This window comes from Lonchura striata, chromosome 9, assembly GCF_050655825.1.
Source record: "Lonchura striata isolate lonStrDom1 chromosome 9, ASM5065582v1, whole genome shotgun sequence".
Classification (NCBI taxonomy): Eukaryota; Metazoa; Chordata; class Aves; order Passeriformes; family Estrildidae; genus Lonchura; species Lonchura striata.
Window position 1 is genome coordinate 11,029,238 of NC_140711.1, and position 26,475 is coordinate 11,055,712.

The 26,475-nt window shown below is 40.3% G+C and overlaps 2 long non-coding RNA genes across 25 annotated transcripts in view; one reads left to right on the forward strand and one right to left on the reverse strand.

The window, feature by feature from the left end:
• The window catches only part of LOC146766634 (uncharacterized), a 113,365-nt gene extending 99,094 nt beyond the window's left edge, over positions 1–14,271 (forward strand). For both annotated transcript variants that reach the window (XR_014957339.1, XR_014957340.1), the window contains exon 5: positions 2,292–14,271. This is a non-coding gene — a long non-coding RNA (uncharacterized LOC146766634). The remainder of the gene's footprint in view (positions 1–2,291) is intronic.
• The window catches only part of LOC110483645 (uncharacterized), a 192,923-nt gene that overhangs the window by 38,595 nt on the left and 127,853 nt on the right, over positions 1–26,475 (reverse strand). For 7 of the 23 annotated variants that reach the window (XR_014957335.1, XR_014957320.1, XR_014957338.1 and 4 more), the window contains exon 2: positions 1–26,475. This exon is cut by the window's right edge and continues 71,393 nt beyond it. This is a non-coding gene — a long non-coding RNA (uncharacterized LOC110483645). The other 16 variants (XR_014957337.1, XR_014957334.1, XR_014957328.1 and 13 more) reach the window with 12 other exon arrangements.

Below are 26,475 nucleotides of genomic sequence, written 5' to 3' on the forward strand. Positions count from 1 at the left end.
CTTATTTTGATGTTTCTGAAGCCAGCAGGACTGTTTCCTAAGGCAATGAATGGAGCAAGGCCTTGTTCATTAGAGATTCACAGAGTGTAGAGGTCTGTCTGACAACAGAAATAACAGCTGAAAAAAATATTTACATTTAAACAAACAGTATTTCAAGAAATGCTGAGAGATTTGCACAGTAATACATAAAGTAATTTAAAATAGGTAAAAACAAAGAAGGCTTGATCCTATATTTTCATCTGTTTTACTCTTTCTTAGAGTTTAAACTTTTCTTACTCCACAACCACAAGTTCTCAATGTCTGTGTTTTTACAAAAGGAAGCATTAGACTTCAGACAGGTGTTGGATTCTGGGCTGATGATTCTCAAGCAAAGAAAATTCCAAAGTCAAATGAGGGTTTATATCTCTTTTTTTTAGAAAGTGCAGAAATAATGTTTCTAATTTCTCAAAAAGTGAGAATTTATATCCATCCTACGGTCCTACGTCTGTGACTGCAGTACTGTTAGGCTATGACAAAGTTTGTTGCATTGATAATGTTATTTAATTACAGATATATAGACATACACACACACATACACAAAGCAACAAAACTGTATTCAACAGATAGCTTCAATAATGGAAGAATTAGATAATATAATTGAGATCTTTTACATAGGAGTAATCCCATTTACGTCAATGGAATAACAAGGGTTTAGAGGGTCAGATGTGTATAACAACCATCTGTGCTCCTTAGGTTTTATCCTCAGATAACATTCTCCAGCAACAGAAAGAAAATGCCACGCTGACAGGTAACCCAACCTATTTCCAAGCTGCATGCCAGGCCCCTGAGTGCTTGGGTGTGACATTTGACTGCAGTTGCTTTCACACTTTGATTTATTCTGTGCTCTCACCATTGCCCTGTTCTCCCTGTGCAAATTCCTGCAGACATTAGCATGGACACTGTCACCCTGCCTGTCCCCTTGTCACAGCTGAGCTCTGAGCTGTTCAGCCAACACCCTGAGAGTGACCCCAGGCTTGGTGGGGGCCCTGCCTGGTGCCCTGTGCAAGGCAAACATGGACTGAGACCCTCAGGGCTGTGGCAGCCACTGCAGCAGGCACCACCAACCACTAATTGTTACGGGGAAGATACTTCTGTATTAAGGCACCAAATAGTGAGCCTTCTGTAAATGTTTTAAAGTTATGCAAAATAACCTTCACTACAGTATAATATTGCTGCTATTATTATACTTCAGAAATTAACCAATTTTACATATTTTCCCTAACAAATGTTCAAAGGAAGACTAGGACCAGACTGCAGGAATTGGCATTACCCGCCACCACAAGTTAATAGTGTCTTTTTTAGGCAATATTCTGTCTGTAAAACAGCAGTTTCAATGTAAGAATTCATAACTTAAGTCTGATAAAAGTATTGCAAAATCACAGTTAAGGGCTTTTGCAAGACATTATGTATCAAGCTTTTAGCTGCAAATTAAAGAGGCATTTTCTTAAAACCAAAGAGTAAACTTGTCCTGTTTGCAATGAGCAGCACTGAGAGAAGATAAGGAAGATTATCAGCAGTATTTACAAAAATTGATTTAGGGTCAGCATCAGAAACTCTGGATCATTAAACGTCTTTGCCAAAGGCAGGTTTCCCCAAGAACGTGAGAAGATTAGATTTCAAGAAAAGGATACCAAAGAGAGTAGAAAGAAATGAGATGTCAGTGGATGGAGCAGGGCTTTAGGCACATCAGTATTTTTTCTCAGAGGCTTCTCAAATGTGAACTTTCCCATGGAGTAATACATCTGCTGCAATGAGAGAGGATTTCAGAATGATTGGCAGATTCTTCTCAGTCAGAGCAAGAACATCCTCACCAGCTGAGTGCCCAGAGCACCTGGTAACTGGCAGTCCTGGATTGAGAGCCAGGCTCTCTGCCTGCCAGGGCATCTCAGCCTGCTCTGAATAGCAAACCAGCCCCTGAACCAGACAAAGGAATGCTGCAAACCTACTTGGTAGGGGCTAAGGCACTCTCTAGCATCTGGGAAATTGTGATTCAAGTCCTGTTTCAGAGTGGAGTGGAGAATAATGTGTAGGGCACAGAAAATGAGACTGAAGTAAAAGAGTGAGGAGCCAACTCCAGCCCCTCAGGAGCTTGAGACTCAAGTCAGGGCACCTAGAAATGAGAGCTGAGGGTCAGCTTTGAAGCCTGATCCAAAGAGGCCACATAATAAAAAAAAAAAAAAGGACAGTGTTATCTGTGTTGTACTGTGAATCCTCAGCAGTGTCATCCTGACATGAATCCTCATCTCTTGCAGGAGGATTCCTGCTGCTCCCCAGTAGTGCTGCTTCCAAAAGTGACTTAAAGGAAAAGATCCATCAAGGAGGGGAAACAACTAAGGTGAGTCTAGAGGAAGACATCTTCATCACCTAGTAAAATCTGTTCAGTCAACTACAGCTAATGTGCCTCCCAAACTGTAAAACGAAAATGGATTATGTGTAGTAGTACTATAAGACCAGCATGAAACTCCAAGTAGTTTCCAATTAGCATAAATATAAGGTTATCATAGAAAAGTGTTGCTGTAAATCTTCACAATTTAGCATTTTAACATTCTTCCTAATGCTTCCTATGAATAAAGTGATGAAGAACAGGACCTGCTGTTGGGGGGAGATAACTCCCATGCTGTGCATGCACACTGCAACTAAGCTTTCACTGTCACATCTCTATGGTACACAAGAAGGAAATAAACCACCAGGAAATATCAACACTGACTTTCAGAGGAAGAAATGCAGCATGAAGCTATGCAGTTTTGCTGGAATTGGATAAGCTGGACCCAGAGTTGTGTGAAGCTCAGAACTTTAGTTTACTTTTGCTTCAGCAAATTGTGCCAGGAAGCTGGTTTGCTTTGCTCGATTACCCAACAATGACTTTTAAACTTTTGTGTGCTGGAAAATCAGAGTGAGTACTAAACCTAGGCAAATTTTTCCATGTTGTTTCTTCCCTTGCATGTTATCAGCTCACAGTTAATATGCTGTCTCTCATAACATGGTGGAACAGTAGTACCATATATGTTCAGAATCATCACACAAAATGTTTCAAGAGCAAACAGATGAAAGGACCTAGTGTTGGCTTGATATGACCCATTGCCACAGTCCTTCCAAGGTCACTTACTATCCCTAGTAAGAGAATATAAGTTTTTTTTTCTGGGTCAAGGACATGTATGGCTGGCGTGATCTTGAAAGCTGCAGATCCATGCCTGCCAGCCATCAGTTTCCCTCTATGAAACAGCAAGCCCCCATTTTCGTTTCAGGTTGGGTGGGATATAATCACCTGGACAAGGGCTGTGCCAGGGTAACAGAAGGTGCAATACTGTGTGCTTAGTGAAATTGGTTTTTGCATGGAAACACATGTAATCATTTAAATCAGATTTATGCTAGTTCACACTGAGCTGGACCAGGTGAGATTATCATCAGTGCCAACTCACACCACTGCAGTGCTGCAACAGAGTTCTTTCAAGGTAACTCCTTGCAGTTTCTGTGGGTAGAGAATCTTGTCTCAGAAACTTCTAGTCTGGCTCTCTTGGCCAAAAATATGCTTAGGGGCTGTCACAAGTGAGACAGAGTGGCTGGTGTAAGACGGTGTTCTGACAGGAGCAGCACTCCATGTTCAGGGATTAGCACAGTATAGCCTCAAGTGCAGGCTTTGGTTTCCCAGCAGAGACTTTTGATCCACCCCTTCCTCATGTGCCACACTCACAGCCCTGTATGACCAAGAAGGTGCTTTTGGAAGAACATTCTGTGTCCCAGTGGTTGCGTGTTCACAAGAAATGTGGTTACCAGCCTTTCATAGCAGCTTCAGTAATTAATGACATTTCAAATCTTCATGCTACTTTTTGACAAATGACTATATCATGCATTTGGCTTGTGTAAAAAGTACTGTTCGGTCAGAGATCTAACCACAGAAAAGAACATTTTTTAAAGAGTGTTTATATTTTGTACGGATTAAAGAAACTATATGACATTTTCCTGGATCTGTAAACAACACAAAGTAGAATGAAGTATTGGGCCAATAACAATGTCAAAATCTTGTAGAAAAATGCACATGAAAGCTCAACTTTACCAAATAATTTTCAATTGTTCTGGCTTTATGATATATCATTTATGCAAGACAGAATAGTTGTTATTATTAAACACTCTTTCTAAAAATTAAAATCCAAAATATGTTCACAGGTAAGCAAATTTTTCTACATCTCTGCTGTCAGAATTGAATCAGCTAAACTGATTATATTAAATGCATTTTCCTGGCTACTTTCCCAGTGTGGAGAACAATTCAAATCATGTTTCTTTGAACATTTAGCAGCTGGCAATTGCTGGCTGCAGAGTACCTGCCAAGAAGATACTGTGCTTACAAACAAAATTATACACCTACTTACATGTACACACAGAACAGGTCGTGTTTATCCCAGCATTAATACCAACTTTCACAGTGCTAAAATGAAGCACCTTCACTAGGTGATTGCTTCAGCAATAAATTTGCCTCTATTATTGACTTTGCAGGATACATTTCTTGGAGAATGGGCAGTAGCTGCCAGTATCTTTGTCTACTGTGAGTACAGCAATAAAAAGAATTGATCAGATGGGTACTGAAAATGCAGTTCAAATGTAGAATAAGTTTCTACCTTGACCATTCAAGCAATATAGACAGGATAGATGCATTCTGTCTGTCTGATCACCCTCAGGATATGGATCTCCTACTGGCATTTTTCTGGTAGGAGCAAGAAGTAATTACAATTGCATTTGTTCTGCAGCAACATTTTCTTTCCTTATTGCTCATTTTTACCCCACACTGAGAATGGAGATTGCAAGATCACTGCAAAGCAATGCTGTGGCACAGTAGGCATTAAAAGGCCATAAATGTATACAGGGAATTATCATTTAATGCAGTGAATAGAAAACTGAAGCAACTAAGAGTCGGACGATGCCTAAGTGTGGAAAAAGGGTTTAACATAGAGAAATCGAAAACTTATCCCTTTGGCTTAACTACCTTTTGGAGACAGCACCAAGTTCTTTCTTTACCACACTGGTAGACGGATCTTCCTGACAATATTAACACCCCAGCTTTGTGGTGGAGGAAGCCTAGTCCAGAGTCACATCTAACCAAATTATTTCTTAGTGTTCTGGACATTCTCACTTTGCAGTATTCAGGACCCTGCATCAAGGCTAAACTGTGGTGGGAAATGTGGCCTGCTCCATAAGGGGTGCTGGAAGTCACTGCACCTGAGCACCTGCAGACACTCCAGGGGAAGTGTATTTGACTCAGGCTTTGCTCTGCCCTCAGCAAATGCAGTTTGCAGCGTGCCCAGTGCTGCAGGGCCCTGCTCTGGCACAGCTGGAGGGCTCTGCCCTGCCTGACCCAGAGCAGCAGGGGGGCTCCCCCAGCCAGCTGTGGCACTGGGTGTCCTGGAGACCAAAACATCTGCAAAGTCCTCGGTCTCCTTGGTACCCTCCCCACCTTGACATGCCAGGGAAGCTCTGATTTGGACATGGGTTGGTACCTAAAACTGCAACAAATTGCTGCCAATAATAATTAAAAAAGGAGTAAGTTAAATGTATGGTATGAACGGGAAATAAGATTAGAGGTGACACTTAGACCAGGAGGCCTTTTTCAGGCTGTGGAAAAAAATAGACCACAGTTATTTTTCCCACAGCCTGGAGAAGGCCTCATGTCCTAAATGTCATTTCTAATCTTGCCTTCTATTTCTAGTGTATATTTCACTGCTCTGCCAGTGCTGCCATAGTTAAAGTGGTGTCAGTGTTTCCATTGTAAACCCCTATTTTCAGAGGTTTGTAACTCAACCATAAAAATTTTGCTCTGGACTGAAACTTAGAAAACAAATTCTAGAACTGAAACATATTTAATTTTTTTTTTCTTCCTGTCATTAAAAAAAAATCATATTTTAAACACAAAAATTTGTAAGCCATTAGACTATAAGAGAAACACACAATTTGTGAAGTTTGAAATTACTCCAAAGTTAATAACAACTTAAGGTAATTGTGAACTTTTTTTGATTCCCAATACAGATACATTACAGGGGCTTTGCTTTTTTTAAGAGTGAATAGCCACACATTCAGGTCAAATAATTGGAGTTTTAAAACTTTGAGTAAATATTTATAGGACTGGATCAATAATCTGCATTTTATAAAGGTTCTTAAGTATATATTTATATAATAAAATGTAGCAACAATGCATAACGATCAAGTCAATAGCATGCTTTTAGAAAACTTCATACATGTAGTTACACTGCCCAATAGTCTGCAGGGGATTTTTTCATATGAAAAGGGCCTAGGCCTCTATTTAGCTAAGAAAACCTCATTCATGAAGAAATAATCAGATGTGGTTCATCCATCTCTCCCTTTTCCATGTGCTTCTGCAGTGACAGAGCTGGGTATCAAGTTTGGGTAAGGCAGGAGTGATGCCACACATGGCTGCTGAGGTTTGCAGAACACCCAGGAGGCTGTGCAAGAATTATTTGAAGTGAGACAAAGGGGTTCTGGAAAGGATTTTGGTAATATCATTGAATTCTGGTTACTGGAAAACAACAGCTAGGAAAACCTGCCAGATGACCGAGGAGTTGACAAATACAGGAAAGTCCCATGATCTGGAATATGAGAAATACTGAAACAAATAACAGAAATATATATTTGACAGGGAAGTACAACTAGAAGTATGGCTTCAATCATTACATGCACTCTGCCCTTATTTTGTGTTCTGAAAGACATCACTGTTTTAACAGACAAACACTTTGCTTTTGCAATTGGATTTTTACCAGTGAATCCTACTAGAAAGTTTTTGGGAAAGGAATATCTGGCTCAGAATGTACATTTGAAGAGCAGAAGATTGCAGTAATTTTCCTCACTAGAGATCTAAATAAAACCCGTGGATAGCAATCACATTGGGAACTTTGCAAAATTAGTTCAAAGGACAATCCAGAAGTACTCATAAAATCAGATCATAACTTTCTGTTCACACTAAACTAGATAAAAATATGTCTGGTTTAACCATCTGTATATTCCATTGATCTCTAATACATAGATAAATACATTACCATTTAATAACAAGGAAGACAATTTTCAGCACTCTTATTCATAGTCTGGCTTACATTTTGTTGTAAATACTAGTATTAGCCTTGCTTCAGGTATCATTCCTAATTTATTTATTACAGATGACATTTTTCTAATAATGCTTCAGTTCAGGTCCTACCTTTTTTTTGTAACCCCAATTTAAACATTACAAGGTATGATTTTATAATCCCTAGAATAAAGTCCATTAAAGTCACTAAATCACTTCAAACCTGCTCCAAATCCTGCTGAGGTGAATGGCTCTCTCGCAGTCAATTAATTTGGAATGATGTTTTACTCCCCCTAAAACTCCAGTAAAATCTCTGTTAATGTTCATGGAAATTGCAAGTATACATTCCCTTTACTTAAATAGCTAAATCATCTTTTCTATCTTGTAATTTAAGATATACATGCTTCATATACATGTAGATATTGTGATAAGTTTTATTCAGCATAAAGATTCTAGTGTCCTGGCAATGATCAGGAGGACTTTGCTGTCCACCTCCTTAATCCCCAAGGTGTCCAATTAATTTTAGTGAAGCTACTGGAGCAAGGTACAACAGGGAGAACAATATCAGAGCCTGATCATTAATTGTCATTAAAAAAAAAAGTGTTATTCTTCTATCCTTCTATTAAAGGAATACTTATTTAATGTTGGTTACATTTCTGACTCTTACAGGAAATGTTGCATCCATTTCATAATTGACCTGACTTGTAAAGTTATAAGTGGGTAGCTACTAAAAGACCACAGAGGCTATTTTGGAAAATATGACTGGAAGCATATTTTCTTTGAGAAAAGGGGAATGGAAGACTCTAATCCGAATATAGTACAGAGAAAAAAAAAAAATCTGGGAGATTTCAATGTTTTAATATGCTAAAACACAGGAAAGTATGCAAACTGTGGCCTAAATTCCCATCACCTTCCTCATGCAAGAAACATCACTGGGTTTATAGGGACCAATTTTTTTGATCCTTTCATCTTTTTTTAATATCTTATTCACAGTTGCAGTGTCAGCACTCTGCAGGATTCACTCCAAGCACTGGAGCTTTCAGATGGAACTTCTCAGTCTTTCAACATTTAAGCATTTATTTGTCTAAATTTATGATTGTTTCTTTGCCAAGAGAGTCTCAGAAAGAAGATGAACTCCCCCAAACACACAGTAAACACTCAGCAAATGAAAAGGCTCATGACACCATGTTTTGTTAAGAAATTTACAGCAGGTGACCTGCCTGTTTTCACGGTGGCAGCAACTGTATTATTCACTCCACGTAATGAATTGGGAGGTTATGCTAATCTGAAGAGGGAACCTATCAATTGTATATGTCCAGACCATCTCTCCCATTGATTTTGTAATTAATGATGAATGTACATTTTGGGAGGGAGAGACTGCTGAGGAGGGAACTTCACATGCAGAATAAAAATGTTACAGTAGCCTAATCAATTAGGTATGGTTGACAAAGGGGAGAGGGATGACATGACAAAGCACTGTGCTTTGGTAGTGGTCACAGAGAAGATGTCACATGTTATCTATATTAATCTTTCCACAGGCGAAATGTGATCCCTTGCATCAGCAGGACCATGAAAATTCTATTTGGTATCTCAAAATCACACCTTTATGATGCGAACTTGAAATCTGCTTACTTTGTTCACAGACAAAAACATTGTAATAATGCACTAGGTGCCAAGATCATTTGTAATTTGAAGCCTGGCAACAGGCTTAAAAGCCACTTGGAATATAATTTAGGTAATAAATAGCACACTTGGACACGGGTTTCACCAGTCTTAAGTGTCAGGAAAAGAAGGGGTGCCTGTGGAAGTGGGCAGTCCAGCCTCTCTTGGATGCAGCCAGTGCAGAGGCTCACCCCCCATCCCCAGGAAAGGCCTCACAGCCCCCCACTGCAGCAGCAGCTGCCTCAGAATGAGGGGACAATACATGTACCCCACCTCAAATTCAGCTTCAGCTACACTGTGACCTGTGTGTGGACAACAAATGCAGCAAGTTGTACCATTCCTTCTCAACTAAATCTAGAAGGCTGATGCAAAAATGCAGTGTTTGATTCCCCAAGTCTGACTCGCAAACACCACCACTCCCTACACACAGCTTCCCCAGCTCATCTGTAATTATTGCTAAGAATGACAGAGGTGTAACAGGGCCATGCTTAGGACCACATCCTCAGTGAGCCATACCAGACAGCAAACAGCTCTACAGCAAGTCTTCAGAAAAGCTCTTCTTACTTTTGGGTGAGCTGAAGGACTTACATTTCTCTGTGTGGGGATGTTTATAGATGCGTAACATGCACAAATTACATTTTATTTCTTTCTCTAAATATCTTTAGAAATACAAAGCAATACAAGACTGACTTTGGAGTGAATAAGTAACATGTAGGTGAGAGATCTGTCAGTTCTTAATTCAGCGAGTTCTGAATTTTTACAAACAGCATTTGCTTCCCTGTAATGGTTCAGGAAATTCAGTTGTGTGACAAAAGCTCAAAAGCAAAGACACTCTTTCCTAGACAAGACTGGCTTAGTGAACAGACTTTTGCCTCACTGCAAATTAAATTCAAGCTCAGCACACTGTGAAGAGGAGAAATCACTTGTTTCAGCATAAATCAGGGTTAACTTGCCTGATATCTGTAGTATCCTAAAAGATCATTCCTCATGTAATTCAGAGGGCCCCTCAGAGAACTTGCATTGAAGGTAAATCCAAAGGAGCTGTGTGGCAATGCTCTGCCACTGCACTGTTCACCTCTGTATGCCACAAGTATCCTAGGAAGGGACCTCTCCCAAGGTTTGGTGAGTGGGGGTTTGGGTGGATGGAGGGGGGTGTTTGTTTGAAAGCCATGGCCATACCAGCCCTTCCAGGGAAGCAGAGCAGTGATGTGCACACACAGCACCACAGATCCTCATCACTGAGCTCCTGCAGGAACCCACCCCACCCAGGAACACTCGGGGGGAGATCTGCTCTGTGGGAACCCCAGCACAGAGATCTTTCTCCAGTTGTGGTGCTTTGCTCCACTCACTTTCCAGAGTGCACAGGGATGATGGCTGCTGCTGAGATATTGCTTACACACACCTTGGACCAAGAAGCTCTGTACGACGACTTTTTAACAACTACAACCAGCTGCAGGCACAATATAAAAAGCTGGATTTCAGTAACTGGAAACATTAGGAATATTAGTAATATCTTCCACAGAGAATTGGTTAAATGGTCCAAAGAGAAATTAAGAGTTCTCCCCCACTTAAATGCAAAACAGGAGTAAGCCATTTCAGCACAGTGCTGTACCCTCATTAACAATAAGCATTAAAAGGAGCTTTGCCACTCCTTCACAGTTTTAAGTTCTTGTCACACAGCCTCAGTTCAGCACAACATAATGTGTCATTATTCTACTTATTATGTCCACCTTGGACACCAGCAATCTTTTCTAATTATAGGCAGGTAGATTCCTGAAATGGTATTTCTCCTAGGAGAACATACAAATGGTATGTGTGGTTTTTTATCAGTGAAGATTGTTGGGAAAGTTATTAATTTTGCTATTTAAGAGTAGGTTTTCCAATGTGTAAAAGTCAAAGAGAGTAAGTTGTAGAGGACTTGCATTTAGCTGTGTGTCTGTGGGCTGGAGCTAAATAGGAACTGAAATGTTTTGTGGTTTCCACTGCCCTAGTTCTGTACAAAATGACTTGTTTCATTGGATACAGGTAGCTTGGGGAATGGCTTTATTTTTTTAAATTTGAGCTCCATCTTTCTCCAAGTACTTTGTTTGCACAGTAATACCCCTGTTTCCTAGCAGGGGTTACAAAGTGAGTTAGAGTGGGTCCTAGGGCAGGGAAAGAAAGAGAGGAAGCAAGCCCAAATGTCATACTGAAGTTTAGAAGCCTGGAAGACAGGAGATGGACCATTACAGGATCAACCACTAGAAAAATCTTTACCTGTTGCTCAAAAATACAAAGTACAGAGTACAGCAAAGACATTTAAGATGGTTTCTCTTCATTTGCGTGAATATTTGTCCTGTGAGGTGGTATAACAACAGTACATGATTTTCCTAAAGGAAATAATAATCCAAATATCCAAATTCAACTTTATAGGGGAAGAAATCATAAAACAGACACGATAAGTACCATTATGAGGAAGAGGGAACTGTAATTATTGGTGCACCTTTTCACATGGAAATTTGGATATGGAAGGAGTGGAAGGAGTTTGTAATTTGTTTTTGGAGTTTCATCCCATGAGCCATTTTATAAACTGTTATAAGATTACAGTGCCTGCCTCAGTTCTATCTCTGGTGAAAGTTTGTAAACCTTTGTTTAAGTGTTTCATAAGAGCTCTGTGCTATTTCAGTTTTCTTAACTCCTTTATTAAGTTAGTAAAATCTATTCTTGACTTCTGAATTAAGCACAAGTGAACTTTGTGGGAGTCCCAGCCTTCCCTACAACTGATTCAGGCTTGGGATGCATTGTCTGAGGTTCTTTCTCCAGGGGGTCTCTGCACTTAAAAAAAAGGAAATAAGCACATTTCAAATAAAGGGTTAAAGGTGCCAGGGCCAAGGAAACTCCAGGTAATGGGGGGTGGGGAGAGGGCATGGAGGACTTTGGGAAGATGCTTGTAATGCTCCCTGCATTTTTCTTGTATGCTAACACCTTATTGACATCAACTACAGCCAACTGACACCACCATTAAAAAAGAAAAACCAAAACCACAAGAATAGATTTGGCCTCTTCAAGACATTTTAGCCTCTCCTTAACACCTCAAATAAAAGTGCCAAATATTGTCCAGACATTATTTTATTGGTATTTTGAGTCACTCTTTACATTTCAGGATTTTCAGGACTGGGCACTCTTCCAAAAGCCACACCTCAGCTTGTGGCTTGAATAATGGTGTGAATTTCTATGACCCATTTTATTCATAGGGTCAGAGCAAATGATTATAGTCACCTCTTCTGTCTTAAAAGCTGAACAGCCTTAAACTAGCCAAGAAATCAATGTTGCAAGTGAGAGAATTCTTTTTCATTAAATATCTCAGTAATTTGTAATTTTCCTAGGACAATGACAATTAGAACCTAATGGAAGTTCTCTCTGTCTTTTCTTAAGGACCACCCCTCCAATAATGTGTTTTGTATAATGGTAGATATGTCTTCCCTCAAGACATTTTGCAACTGGAGTGCCACAAGTCAAGTTACTTTTCTTTATTTTGTATAATTTAATTATTTTTGTTGCTTGGGTTGGTTTTTTGTTTTTTGTTTTGTTTTTTTTTCTTGAAGTGGGTACATTTTGGACATTTTAATTTCTGTCTTCAAGATGTAAGGAATCACACTTAGAAATTCAAATAATTTCACTCTACTTGGTTGTGGGGTTTTACAATTCAAGAGTCCATTTTTTTTCAAAACATTTCTCAACACACCCCATAAAAATCAGCATCTCTTACCATAAGCCTTTCCTTATTTCTATCTATGGACTTTACATTTACAACATGACTAAACTGGCTAAAGTTGAGATTTTAAACCACTAAAAATGAAGAATTTAACAAACACAAATTCTGTATTACCTGGTCAAAAATACCAAATCTACCCAAATCTTCCAAACTCATTTAATGATGAAATGGAACAGAACAGCTGTATTTTTCATGTTATTTCACACCAAGTTAACATTCTGGATTCTAAAACAAGTTTTAATTTGTTGCTAATGCACACCCACATCAGAGCTGGTTTCCCTGAGCCCCAACAGCAACACTGCTCCCATCACTGCCTGCACAGGTCCTGCACCACTGGTACAGTTCACACACTGTCCTGCCTTTGGATTTGTGCGTTAAAAGTACAAATTTACTAAGGTACATTTTCATTCTGCTATAGCAATATATTGCTATAAATTAGGAATGAGCAATCAGAACTCATCTTTCTATGGCTTTGTGCAACTTATTTTGTAGCATCATTTCTGCAAAAGATTTTTATCCTGCTTTGGTCTATCTATAAAATATGAGAAATAAATTCACAAGGAAGGAAATACTATCACAGTTTCTGATAGTGTTTCCTCATGGGCAATATGTAAGACTTTTTTATTTGTTCTGGGGTATGCAATAAGACTTTGGGTCTCTCAACTGTTACAGCTACTTGCTGCAGCTTTGCCCAATACAGCAGAGGTGTCTCATTTTTAGAGTATAATTTAAAATTGTGCTTTTTCTGGCAGAAAAAGGCAGAAAAAAGTCAGTTAAGGACCAGGTGATCATCTGCTGGCTAAACAACAGATTATCTATCACAGCATGCAATAATGGAAAGAAAGAAAATGTCTCACTACCCCAGCCATTCATACACAGCCCAAATCTCTCCTGACACCAGCAAGGCACAAGACCAGCTGCTGTTAGAATATTGAGAGCCACAGTGGATCACATCAAATTCCCACTGAGCCCAGGGTTCATCTCCGGCAGGGTTTCCAAGGAGCTGAGCTGGGAAAAGCAGGAGGAGGTCATGTATGTATGGCAGTTCCCACAGGTTGTCCCACAGAACTATTTCTAGCTGCAGGATTTTTGAGTGGTTTCAGTTTCTGCAATGTAATAGTTCTTACTTAATTTCTCATCCAAAGGGTTGTGCAGTCTCTCCTTGAATCCATGTAAAGTTAGAGCAGCTCCCCCATCCTTTGGAAAAAGTTACACATCTACTGCCTGTTGCATGAAGAAACCAAACTCTATTTAGTTTTCTTTGAATTTAGCTGCTATAACTTTAATTTAATAGTTCTTTTACATTAGAAGAGACAGCAAAGACCCAGCTTTGCCCATTGTGCTCAGCGGTGTGTAGGTCTGTCACAGTTTTAAACTGAACAGCCCAAGCACCCACAGACCATTCTGTAGAAATAATTCCCCACCCTGCCTGGACTTCTCTGAGCATGTCCCACTTGTACCACATTCCATTTGAGGTGAAAGGACTGGAATTTTGTACACTCTTCAGCATGTGCATGAACACTGGTTCATAGAGCTGCTCTCTAGTTTCTTCCACATTTAACACTTAGTTAAAATTTTGGCTGCCTCACAGCCTTGAAACAATGTTTTAATAGAACAAACTATTATAACCCCAGGACTGTGATCCTGAGTTGCAAGGGTCAGATTAGAGTCTATCATTTTGTATGTGAATTTAGGATTGCTTTTTCCCACGTGCATCAGTTTAGATTTGTGCATATTAAATTTCATTTGTCCATACAGTCTCCTGAGGTACTTCTGTGCTTCCTGATAGGTGGCCTTCATATTCACTACCCTGAATAGCTGATTTCTTAGTCCCCAAACTGTCTCATCTCTCTGTTCACCTTCTAGTCCCAGCAGTTTGTGGTGTGTTTACCAGGACAGACCCAGCACAGGTTATGCAGAACTCCATTACTGAGATCCATTTCATTTTTTCTTCATTTCCTTTAAAAGTCTTTGGCACAGGACGTCATGAAAAGCCTTTCATAAATATAAGTGTAACAAGCAGCTCACCCTTATTCACTCTCTTATTGACCTCTTCAATAACCTCTGGATAGATTTGTAAAGCACAGCTCTTGTTCCATCAAAGTTTGCCCTGGTATGAAGAGTTTTCATTTTAGTCATAATCAGATAACAGTCAATAGATCACAACCAGACTAAATGTAAGTGGAAGCATCTCTGCTTACCAGACTGGGCTTATTTTAACCAAGGCAAGAGGAGACACTGAATACCAGCTGCTGGTTTCTTCTGAGTCTGATTTGCTCACTGGGGACCCTGAGAGCCACTGCTGACTGTGTGACAGTGACTGCCATTGGAAATGAGAGCAAGGGGGCTGAAAAAGGCCTAAAGAGGGTTATAAACTCATTAGCAGCCCCTAATTCTCTAAGTTTCCTTAGCAATCTCAGCCAGACTAGTTATTGATAGGAGATAGTAAATTAGGATCCCACTGACATGGAGGACTGGGGAAGTGCTGAATTTCCTGTATCCATCATGTCCGTGTTTCAGGGAGATGTCACATACTGCTGGTCAGGACAAGCACACCAGCCAGAGAAAAATTACAGAACAACCCATATTTCTGTTATTCAAAGAATATTTGCCACTGTCCTCTCTGTAGGTTCTGTAAATGTCTAGCTATGACCGAGAAAAGAAAACTATCTACAGCCTTCATAGCTGCCAGAGCTGTCAAGTTACAGTTGGGCATTTCTGTATATCCCTTTCTCTATGCAGAATTAAATGCCAAAAAAAAAAAAAAAAAGCTTTTTCTAGCCCTTCCCCCTACCCCACATGCAATAATATAATATATAACATATATTTATTATTATTCTATAATAACAAACAATAATGACATAGAAGGAAATGGATGCAAAAGCTTTGAGTAAAACAGGAGAACAGGTTTTGCAGAACTGGGGCTTGGTGAACAGGAATGTGATCTCTGTTCTGAGAATATAATCATTAAATGAGAAAAATACTTCCAGGAATAAGGCAGAGGCTGTGCTGGTATCAATCATGTTGCTGTGGAGTACAGGTACAATGCAAAGAGCACTGCAGAGAGCAGTAAACAGATGGGCTTCTACTCCACCACGTGTTTTACTATTTGGACACTCATATTAACAAAAAGGAGAAAAATATAAGGTCTTTTGCTCTATTTTTTACCAACATAAATACCTTTTATAGAACATGGGTTTATCTCTCTTTGCCCTTCTGTTTTAAGGGAGAAATATAAATTATAGATTCTGAAAAGGAATAAACAAAAAGTATGAAAGCAAATGTGGTTAAGTACCTCAATTTTCTAAGATTTAATTATTATCAGTAAATAGCTCCCTTTTAAGAGTAGCCCTAATTGGCTATTAACAACAGTAGCTACCAATTTCAAGGCAATTAATATTTTAAAATAATGAGATGGCTAATACGTTATTTCAGTGCATACAGTAAGCAGAAGTCTTGATAATTATATATATTATTCTCCCTACTTTTCTTAATGAAGGTGTCTGGCTTGTAGATTAATTCTCTCTTGCTCTAGTTTTTATTTTTTTTAATCAGTGTAACTAATCCTCCCACACACTATTGTAGCATTAAAGCAGAAAGATGTGGATGAAGCAGTGAAAGAAGCACAAAAAAAATAACATTAAAATGTAAATTTAGTTTCAAGTTTCAGAAACAGTTGCCCAAAGAAAAGAATTAAGATGTGGGAAATTAGAGAGAAAAGGCAGAAGCCTGACTCAACACTTATTTAACACCTTCTACCTTTTACTGAAAACATAAACCTCTTCACAGAAGTAATCACACCCAGATCAGTTTGATTTTCAGAACATAGCAATTCTTCTGACAAAGATATTACCATTCCATAGCTTAAATAACTGCTTTTCCTGTTTTCTCCAGTGCAGAGACAGAAGGGTGCCTTGGATAAATGGAGATTTCTTCCAAATTGAGAGTCAATATTCAGAAAAGAATAGCCATGAATGATTTGTTTACAGTGAAAATCTTTGCTTTTGCATTAGTCTATAACTACATTTCACTCTCAAATATTTGAGTGTGTCTTTGTGCTCAGCAACTGTTTGCTGCTCTGACTGCACAAGAGAATTGCCTCAGACAAAACCTGGAATAGACAAGTTTTCCTGTGCTGTGTACCAGAAACACACTGCACTTTTACCCCTAGGCTCTAGAAACAATTCCAGACTCCCTGGGAAATGATCCCTGCTTTGAAGAGAGGGAAGTGGAGAAAGCCCTTCCTTTGGTGTACCCCAGGGAGAGACAGGACACTGCCATGTCCCAAGCACCCCCAATGCACCCACATCATCACAGAGCCCACAGACACAGCCCAGGCCTCTGCCCAGCTCTGAGAACATCCTTCTCCAATTTCTCAGTGAAGCCCAAGCAATACTGACTGGCTAAAATATTTTAACAGTATCAGGAAACGTGAGGTCAACCTCCACCTAAACACTCTACTGCATCTCCTACTGCTCTCCTATATGTATGAAATCCTCTTTAGGACCCAATAGAAGCCGTTAGCATAAAAACAACTGCTCAGCAAACAGACAGAAAGAGAAGAGAAACTGTTTTAGTGTGGCAAGTGTCTGTCAAGCATCAGACCAAGGTCGTGTTTTAACTGGGAGCTTGCATGTAACTTCTGTACCATACAATAAAAGTCACCTGTACTATGGAATATAAAATTAAGCCTTAACACCAACAATGCCTCATTAGATTTGTGTATTTGAGACACAAAGCAGCACAGTAAATGATAATGTCTGTTAAATGAGTAGACATTTGTAGACATTCAGAAGACATGCAAGCTCATCCCAACAGCAGCACACCCCTCAAATAAGCATAGGACAGCAAGTATGGGCTCCCAGGTAAGCACCCAGCAATAGCTCACACACTTACAGCTTGCAAATTGTACACACTCACTGCCTTTTGTCCTGGATCACACCCAACAGACACTCACAGCATCTCTGGGCCTGTGTTTGCACCACATTTAGGAGGAAGCATTCTTTTTCCAGCTGAGACTTGTCAAAAGACTTTTCTAGCACTCTTGTCTTTCACATTGTAGCCGTGACAGTGGATGCTGCCTCTTGGGAAACAAAACTCAGGCAGGGCTATATGAGGCAGGTTAATAATAAATGAACATATAACATGCATCCCAACTCTCTGAAAATTATTTTATAGTTTTGGTTCTATGGTTGCTAGTGCACATAGATACAATCTATTGAAGCTCTCTCACTTTTGGGAAAACTCTGCGCACACAAGTCTTGAGTTGTTGAAATTATTTTTGCCTGTAGTGCTGTGTAGTAAATGACCAATTATTTTTCTCATCAGAAATACAAGGGACAGCAAATAATATTGTAAAAGATATTTTAAACGAATATTTAGTAGCAAGTTCCCTTCTGGCTTCTGTATCAGTTTCTCTTGGGTACTAATTTCTCTAAGATCCTTTCTTATTTCAAGTCACTGGAGTAGACAAGACTAACATCAGACATTTAACATACACATTACTTATCAAAAAATAAATATATTACCAGTTTGTTGGAATCTGTTGCAGTACATACCCTGCAGCAGAGATAAAGACTAACCTTGGCCCACGGATCATGTGATAGCTCAACAAACCATTGCTTTGTACTTTATCTATCTTTGGTACCCACACATGGTTCCTCAGCTTCAAGTCAGCTCCCTAACTTTTCAAGCATTACAGGAAATAAATCTTAAAAAGAGCAGAACAGGATTCAGGCAATTCAGGCTTCAATAGCCATTGAGTAAGTGAGCAGCAGCTTCCTCAAGTTAAAAAAACCTCTGCTTTAATATTCAGTCTCATAAGGGTCCTTTGAGGGCTGATGCGACAATGGGACAGAGGATAAAAGTGCTCAGATATACAATTGAAGATTTATTACATAGACACACTTATGTATAGGATATCATTCTGTCTCTATGTCCTACTCCCAAAATGAGCAATAATCCAGAGAAGATGATAAAAGATGGAGAAAATGTCCTTTCTGATGTCTCCCATCACTTGGCAAATGCTCATTATGGAGGTGCCAGTGGAGAACAGAGACCGCATTCCCACACCAGCCTCAAGGACTGACATGGGGCAGTGAAATATTACCAGCTTCTCTTTAAGCAAAACCTAAGAGAAGGATTTTATTCTTCTACCCCTGAGTAAAAGGCACCAGGGCAAGAACACAGACTTTTTTGTGGGTACAGAGGACTCTTTTCAAACCACGCAGAGGAAACGTCAGGTTTAGGGTTGCCAAGTACCTGATTTCAGGGTTCATTCTGTTACTGCATATAAATGTCTCTGGTGTGTGTTTGGCACGACATGTTATCCTAGACTGATCATATGTTCACAGATTGTGGAGAGTGTGTGAAAGCCTTTTTTGCTGTAGTTATTGGGCTAAGTCACGTCTGTTACCTGGTACTCATGCAGAGAAATCTGTAATCTGGGAACAGATGGTCTGAGTGAGTGAGAGAAAGAGAGACAGAGAGAGACGCTGTCTGGAAGACTGCAGAGTTTTTCACTCAGAGGAGATGAAAGAGGAATGAACAAACCCACCACAGCATGCCAAAATCATGAAAATATAGAAGAATGTCAGTCCTGCAGGTCATTCCTTTAGAATTCACCAACTGTCTACATACCATATGTGCATATCAACACACTAAAGAGAGCTCACCATCCTGTGGCACAGAGCTGGAGGTGGCTTACACAGCCAAAAATTGTGGAATTGTAGACTTCCCATTTAGAAAAGTGACACGCTGTAGTCTAAGTACATAGTCTGAGCAGAATCTGAAAAAATATATAGCAACTTCTGCTCTGGATTTATTACAAAATTTGATTTCAATAGGCCAGAACCGGAAAATTCACATCCTGGTGTTCAAGCACTTCCTTTGTGGGATATGTTTTGATCTGAGACTTTCTCAGCAAGTTGAGGGGTGTAGTCCAAGCCTGGCTTTGGAGCCCAAGTTCCTCTGGAACTGGTGACACATGCCATCAGGACAAGCCCCTTCTTCCCAAACAGTTATATGGAACTGACTATTGCTACCAAAAGGCAGCATTGCATTACTCCCAAATAAAATGAATTAGCTCTAACCTGTCTTAAAATCTTATTCAGCCTTCTTGACAGTGGGGTTTTGGTAATCAAAGGTACTGGGTGCTGCCCTGCTCACATGAGCACCCACCTTGCTGGTCTGAGCCTACATCTCCAGGTGGGAGCTCCGATGCCTGAGGTGCTGTAGTCTCCCAGGAACAGGAGCACATCCAGCCAACACAGGCATGTATCACACAGTAGCTGTGACAGCACACAAGCTGACAAGGTGAGAGAGCCCTATTTGAGGGTCTAACAGAGTTCCATGTTAGCAGAATCCCAGTGACCCCTGTGTGCCCTCGCATACACCCCTGCCATCACCCCCGGACAGTTTAGTGCAGCTCTGCTCCATCCCCACAGCTGCCATCCCATCATTAGCCACAGAGGAGACACAGCCCAAAAAACAAACCTCAAGTGAAAAGCCATGACCACACCAAGCCCCATGTTCCCAAATTCATTGCTCAGGACATTTCAGCCAGAATGCAAATGAACAAGCCCCTGAATGAGAAGGCAGGACCCCAGAGATGCGGTGCCAGCGCAGCCACAGCCCCTTGGCATGGCAGGGCCGTGTGGAGCAGGGCAGGGAGGGCAGCAGAGGGATCAGCCAGCGACATTTTGCTCCCTCAATGACACTGTGCAACAGGTATTTAGGGAAAGCAGGACCTACTGACAAAATCCTCCAGGCCTGTGAATTACGCACTGCAGGGACTCTCAGCATGGGCCCTTCTCAAAGCTGCTCACACAAAACCTGCCTGAGGGAGCAGGAAAAGGAGGAGGATCAAGACACTCCCCTGGGTGAACCTGGATGAACTCAGTGTTATTTTCCTTGCATAACACTGATTTGAAAAGATAATCAAGCCCTAATTGAACAGGATGGTTTCACTAGTAAAGGTGAGGAGTTGTAATCTCATCAAGTTATTGTCAGAAGGAGACTGAACTTCCAGCCCTTTCAGCCTACCTTTCAACCAGCCAAAATCAGATGAAGCCGATTTTAAGAACACTTCAGTTTTTAACCAGCACACGATTTTACATTTGGGTGCTATCCAGTACTTCAGTTTTTCACAAGAAATCCACATTGTCAGATATAGACAAACAACCCTGTATTTTACTATTTATTCTTCCAGCAATGTGTCAGTCAATTTGCAGAACTAAATTCCAAATAGGACCAAACATTTTTGCCTCTCAATAAAAATGAGTGACTTCAGCAGAACATTCAAAGGCAAAATTCCTCTTCCCTCTCCTCTTTCTGTCCTGGGGAATGGCAGAAGAGGCAGAGCAGAACAAGATCCAGAATTAAACATGCTGCCAACGGAGTGAAAAAAATCCATTCTTTGACAGTAACAAAGTGATCTATCATACCTCATGCCTAAACTACAGAAGAAGACAACATCCTTTTGGTCAATCTCAGTTATTAAAAGTATTTGCTTCGAGCCAGAAAAAGCTGGCTAAGACTCTCTGGAATAGTATAAAGCATCTTACAGGAGAAATGAAATACAATATCTCATTGTGCAATACAAAACAAAAGCTTTGACTACAGCTTTATGCATTTGCCAATTCAATTATGCAGATGATGATCCTGCAAATATACAAAAAGGGCAAATATCAACTTAAAGGCCCAGAACAAGTATCTTGGCTCTCCTCTCACATGCAATTTTTTACCTTCTGAGGCAGGATGAATTCATATTGCATGGGTATTACAAAGGCTGCATACCTTTCTTTTCCTTCTCCATACTTGTAGAAGTTGTTCCTTCTCCTAGTTCTGTCTTTAAGGAAGGTGTTTCCTTAAGGAAGATGTTTGCTAGACTCTAGAAGGCTAGTAAAGGTACAGAGAAGTTTTTCTACACATAGTCAAGCAGTTTTACACAGTGCAACAGATCTCTTGCAAGAAGTTTAAAGCCCTGCACAACATCACTGAATACAGCACATGGTGCTCAGTATAAAAAGCTTATTTGTTGCCTTCTGCCTGTGAGAACAGAGATTCTACAGCTTCATATAAGTTGCAGCTTTCAGAAAATGAGAAAATTACCTTGTTTCCATCTTAAGGGTATTTACATACCTCTCTAGTGTCTTCCACTATTGCCTAAACTCTTTAGGCCCTTAATTCAGAGAACTAAGTGATGTTCACCCTCCACCTGCAAACGATGTGTGTCTGCAAAGAGAAACCAGTCACATGACAGAACAATGCAGAGAAATAGTTGATTCAGAAGCACTGCAATGTTCTTGGTATTTTGCTGTTAATTAGGCACTGGGATTGCAGCCATCTGAGTATTGCATACTGCACAGAAATGAAACAACAACAAGCTCTAATAAACAAAGCTCTAAATAAACAAAGAACACAAGGAACCAGAAGAGCCATTCTCAGCTAAAGCTGAGCAGCAAGGCTCAGTGTGTGTTGGGATGAGTAGATGACCTGGATCCAGGAAAAGAACTTAGAGAGAAAGCACAAAAGGACCTCACAATAACTCTTTATATGCTAGTTCAGTTTGACATTTGTCCTGCAACCTGAGTGAAAGCTGCATGAAGTGTGGACATGATGGTGTCACCCAGGATGTGACAAGAGTCCTTAAGGAACACACAGGACAGAGGGGAATGAGCACAGCCCTCCAGGCAGGTGCTCAGCCTGCAGGTGCAAACACGAGCACAGGCCAGGCCAAGGCCAGACCTGGTCTGCTGCCACTTGCAAAGAGTTTGAACCTGCCAGCACAGACACAGGGCCAAGGGACAGCTCTGCTGCACAAGATAAATGTGCTATCAGCCTGAAAGCAGTTGGGACATTTAATATTGTTAAGTTGGTCACTGGTACAAAGGCAAACAGCTTTCAATTATGTGAATAAAAAAGCATTAGGAGTAGATAAGAAAAAGGCAGTCTTTTTATGCTGTAGTTTAGGTGTATCCTCCATCCTGAGAGGGAAACTAAAGGCATCTTATCTCATACCACTGTTGTAAGGTAGGTGGAACATATTTTGGAATAGCATGAGGATTGAGAAATGGCCTCAGAAGTCTGCCACAGGATCACAGAAATTTAGTGAGAGTACAAGATGGAGTTGAATGAGCTCAAACTGTAGTAGGGACTATGCTGCATATAGGTAAAACCCTATAAAATAGGCCTTGTTACCTTTGTAAAATCATGGCTATGCTTCCCTTCATACCCAAATCTTCTGACATGCAACTAACACCAAGGCAATTCTTCTAAGGGTATATATAGTAGCACTACAAAACATGGTGCACATAAAGGTCAAAAAAATACAATTAAAACTCCTAGTACTGTCACAACTCTTAAGGTAAATTAAGTTAATTCCCACACAATTTATATCTATTAATAGATAACACCTGGGTAACCTCTCAGACACTGCATGATTTTATCTGCCAGTGCAACTTTGGTAGTGATTCTGATAGACACCAATAAAGATATAATGACAGCAACTGAAGCTCTTCACCTCTGGTGCCAGTTCAGCACACACAAACATCCTGCAAGAGCTGACACACTTGTTGAGATCAATAGTCATTGTTTGTAAGTTCCTTGGCTCTGAGTATGCCAGCTCTTGGAAAGGTCCTGGTGAGTCTGGAATCTGTAAATGTTTTTTTAATTGATGCTGATGATAGGGATGAGCTAAATTACATAAGTTGGAATTGCATTTAATATTATTCAAGAGGAATGTTTCCAAAGAGCACAGCATTGCAAAAGCCAACAGTAATTTATGCCTCTTCCAAAATATTTGTGATGTCAGAGAGCTCCAAGCTGCCTCTGTTCAAAGTGCAACCATTTCTTTTGAGAGAAAAGGACCTGTGTTCAGTGTTGAGCAACAGCTGGAGTTCCCAAACATGCTCAGCACCTTACAAGGTCAAGCCCTAAGCAGGTTTTTTTGACAGGTTTGGGAATTAACAGTAAGACCAGAGAACCAACCTTCTGCCCAGATTTCATTTTAGTGTATGTTTGCACTGAAAGCCACACTAAATCCATCAACAGAACAATTTCTTTCTTTACTGCACCCTCTCTTTTGAATGGCACAGGCTTCTCAGAGGCCCAGCCACAAAACAAGTGTTCTGGGTGCTATTCAAACATGGGACACTGTGGCCATCCCAGCTAAAGGAAACATTTTGTACACACCTTCAAGAAGAATCAAAACAGATCATCACAGCAAACAGGAGATCACAGATTCATGTCCTCAGCAGTCACACACTGCTGAGTTAAAGGGGAAAGTGTCATGAATAGGTGCTGGGTTTCATGGGGTGCTACAAGGGGTTTCAAACCTTTATGGAACAAGTAAATGCCTATATTTTTTACTGAAATTAATGTAATTTAAATCAATATAATCCATAAGAGATTTAATTCTCCATGCTGCTGTGGAAAAACTTCAAGTATGAATGCACACTTCAGCAACAGGAATTGCCTCATACTTAGCAAAAGTCACCATTTGTAACAATAGGAACAAATAAGCATTCCTCAAATTTCCTGATTTTACATATTCCCAGAAGATGACCATAATAATCTCTTACTCAGACATGATTCATATATGATTCATTACTTCCCCAGATTACAACTGTTCTTATCAATAGTGCATGGTACCTGTTTGCTGGAACATCCCAAACTGACTATGATTATTTATTTAATGTGTAAGGTCTGAGCTGCTCAAGAATATATTTATCAAAGCAAGACTTACTTTAAAATAAAGGCAATTTTTCTCACTGTTCCCACCGGTGCTATTCCTATTCCATGAGTATTGTGAAACTGCTTCTGCTACAGCCAGCACAGCTCACCACTCTCCTTGCTGAAAAGTATGCCATGGACATTGCTCCAATCTCTAAAGTCACACCTCAGAATCTTCTGCTTATGAACAGTGCCAGCTTCTCCTCTAGGCCAAAGTTTTGGGAGCTTCTGTTTATGGGTTAAGTTTTATTCCCATCCCCTTTCTGAAAGCCCTCAAAGCCACACCTTAAAATACAGTGGGTGAAGAGATCTGCCTGTTCATGTCTCAGGCCAGAAAAGAACATCTGATCCCAGCCCAAAAGGATGGTCTCATGCTTGGTTGCCACACTGCACAGCAGCAGCAGTACAAGTGAGTACCAGCAGGGCTTTCAGAGGGCCTGTGAAAGCAGTCACATATAGGGCAACATTTGAAAAGTTGAGGGGCACGTTGACAAAGCCATTTAGAACACATTGAGTTTTTCTATGAACATTCCTCTGACTTTACTTGTATTCATAAAATTGCCATGAGTGTCTTTGATCTAAAAAACCTCTTATCTGTAGCCAATCTAACAGTGTGACATCTAGTTTATCTCCACCCCCTTTACATTCCCATGCAAAGGGAGTGGGATTCCTCTTGTGCTCAGAGGAGAACTGGGTGAGACCCAGGGTAATTCAGTGTCTGAGCACACCCAGCCCATGACATCCCTGCAGAGCCAGCAAGTGCCATGGCTCTGAAAAGAGGTGTTTAACCCAAGGATGCGACCTGCCACAGTCACTTGCTATCTTGCAGAGACTGTGGCTCCCATTCAAAGTGTGGCAATCTCCATCCCAAAGCTGATTCAGCCCAAAGAAAGAAAGAGTTTTTACAACCCAAATGGTGCCAGGATTGCACAAAAGGCGCCAACTAATTCTTTTTTATCCTTATTTTATTTCTTTAGCTCAATGCCCACTGAGGGAATACACAGAGACCCATTCTGAATTCACCTACACTACCAAGAGTCAAAGAAGCAAACTGTCAGTGCAACATAAACTGAGATAACTGATAAATGTACTAATGTGGCAATAATTTTATACCCAGGTAACACGTCAAAGGCCCAGCGAAGACTGAAGCCTGGCAGCTTGGCATTATACAAACATCACCAGAGACAATCCTTGCCCAGGCAAGCTTACAAACCAAACAGACAAAACAGGCTATGTGTAACAGGGAGAACAAAACCACAAGGGAATTAAATGTCTGGCCAAGGGTTACACCAGCCAGTCAATGGCAAAGACAGAAATAGAATCCAAGTTTCTTAGTCTAGTACTTGTGGCAATGGGAACTCTGTGGCCCATCAAGAGCCTGATTAGTCCACATTTGGCAACACGTACTACAAGTCCTTCGTTAATATTTAGAGACATCATTTGTTCTCTGCTCTATTTTGCTTTCTTTCTCTCTCCTCAAAATAGAAACTTTTTCTTTAGAGGAAACTGGAAGGAGCTCCTTTGTATGAATGGGGGAAGTAATGATTGCTACGGGATATAGCAGATGGATAAATAACTCCCCTCAAAGCAATAAAAAAAAACTTCTTTATTGCAAAATATTATTCCCCTCAATGCTCATAATTGTAACTGTCAGTTACCAAAATTAGGATGGAAGCTACTGTATTTTTTAATTGCATACTGAAAGCATGTAGAGCTAACCAGTGCTTATTAGTCCACTCAAACAGATGTTATCTAAGTCAATACACAGTTTTGAAAACAAGAGCCCATATTTAGACTCCAGATTTCTTTTTTTAGGCACTTTCTTGATTCCCAGGTGGTGGCTTAGGGTAGGGAGGACCATGGATAATGAGCATTGATTTGCCAGCTGAATATTAGATTCCTAGGTTAGAGCCCACCCACATCCACTAACTCCCATCAGGGGCCCATGTGTGGGGCTTTGAAAAGCACTCACCATCCATTTAATTCTTTCCCTCTTCCCACTGGGCTTCTGTAACTTGAGGTTTCAGATCAGCACTGAGCCCTCCTGCTATCACACCTGAAAGGGACCACCAAATGACACAGAAGCAACAAAATGAGCTCTATATCCACTACTTGAGAATTTGTCAAGTGTCACAGTATTGCTTTCAATTATTATGCACATTTCGTAATTAGTATCTGACAAGTATTTCCTTTATTTACAGCTAATTTCTTGAATAAACCCATT